The sequence below is a fragment of the Pteropus vampyrus genome, unplaced genomic scaffold (genome assembly GCF_000151845.1).
Source record: "Pteropus vampyrus isolate Shadow unplaced genomic scaffold, Pvam_2.0 Scaffold139, whole genome shotgun sequence".
In the NCBI taxonomy this organism is placed as follows: Eukaryota; Metazoa; Chordata; class Mammalia; order Chiroptera; family Pteropodidae; genus Pteropus; species Pteropus vampyrus.
The window spans coordinates 1818187-1820105 of record NW_011888920.1 but is presented as its reverse complement, the minus strand read 5'-3'; positions in this window follow the sequence as shown (position 1 = coordinate 1820105).

The following is a 1919-nucleotide window of genomic DNA, read 5'->3' as shown; positions in this document are numbered from 1 at the left end:
AGAAATCAGATCAGTGGTTGCCTTGAGCTTGGAGCTGGTGCAACTGACTGAAATTTGACTTGGTAAGACAATGGAAATTTCTGTAAGTAGACTTTTCAAATCACACTGAACTTTACACCTAAAATGGGTAAATGTTATTCTGTGCAAATTACACCAAAATAACAGTAATTAAAAATAAACAAAGGCAAGCAAGTCAAAGGATATTTTCTATAACACAAGAGGCAAGGTTTAAATACGGATTACATACCAACTTATTCATGCACACTAACTCAAGAAAACACATGAATAAGGTATCCATCACAGGGATGACCCTAATTTAGAAGATAGAATTAGCCATAGTGAAACCAGTTGTTTGATTGACTGAGTATATAGATATTAATAAGTAGGATCGATCTGCTACTAGCATGAAGCACAATAGCATATAATCTTTACTTGTGTTGATAGTGCTTTCACATTCAAACATTTATCACAGAATGCAGCTCATAGGCGATTAAATTTCATGCGCAGAATTTTGGATGAGTCATTCTTTCAAGTATGTAAGCTAATACGCTAAATTTTCTCTAGTCAAAACCCTTCCAAATATGTGCCATAAGTGTAGACACTTTTTTTTACATCAATAAGTAATTTTGTTATATTGAGTAATAGAGATATTTTAGTTTGTTTAAATGTAACAATGCACTTCAAATTTTTAGTCTAAAGAAGTTTCAATGATTACATCTATTAATTACCCACCCAAATTATTTCCCCTTATACTTATTTAATTAGTTATCTTAACATAAATTTGATCAGTCAAGCAGAATGAAACTTCACTCTTCCTATTGAGATGTGTAGACCTCCCGAGTTCAGAATCATGTAAGTGCAAGCTTGGGGTTGGAAACCACTACAAACACCTCCTTGCATTCTTTATTTTCTTGGACTGATACATATGTATTAAGGACTAATACAGACATATTTGAGACATAATAATGTTGAAACTACTCATTATTGCAAGAATTATCCCTGAGCAGCTACTGCCATACCTACTCACTCTCATTTCTCTCTCTCTTTTACAGGAAATCACAGGAGTCCAGTCCTTGTAAATCTGCTTCCTAAAGGAAATTTGTCAGTTCAATACAATTTTTAAAATCATTTTGTATTTCAATAAAAAGAGAAAAAATAATGGGATACCTATTGTGTTCCTTATTGTGAAAATCAGTTTCCCATTAGAAGCAAGATAGAGTAGTCTGGAGAGTAGAGAGGAGGAGTTGCTGAATGAATTGAATTGAATAAACTGTATTTCCACTAATACCACTATAGTGTTTCATACGGTCCAAAGTTAGTGTTTCTGGAGTTCTTTTAAGACATATTAGCATAGAAATCATTCTTTTCCTTCCCCAAACTTTAAACTTCCATTGGTTGCTTTCTTATTGTTTTAATCTCATGGTGCCTTGGAGAGAAATCATGGCAAGAATCTTCTACTGGGAATCCTAATCTAGCAACCACACCACATTCCCAACACTGATAACCTAGAACAGCTCCAGTTTTTAAGAATAAATTGAAGATTATCATAATCCAGATCAGATGATGGAATAAAAAGTTTAGTCTGAGTCCTATCTTACCTGCTCCTGTTCTCCACATTTCCTATCACAGTGCAAGGATGGGGAGCAAGCAACACATCGCACAGAGCTCAGGACTGAGTTAGGCGGCCTTATGCGAGGCAAGTCTCTGTACCACTGATACTTAATATCTTCTTTATGAAACAGAGATCTATTTTGTGTTAACATAGAGAGATATTTTAAAAAGAGAATAAAATAAGGATATGAAGAACTGAGAAGTACTTTATGAAGAAATGTAAGGTATGAGGATACCTTCAAGATTGTTGCTAATATAACTATCACTTTCATTTATGACTGGTCAACAAATTTATACAAAATATACTA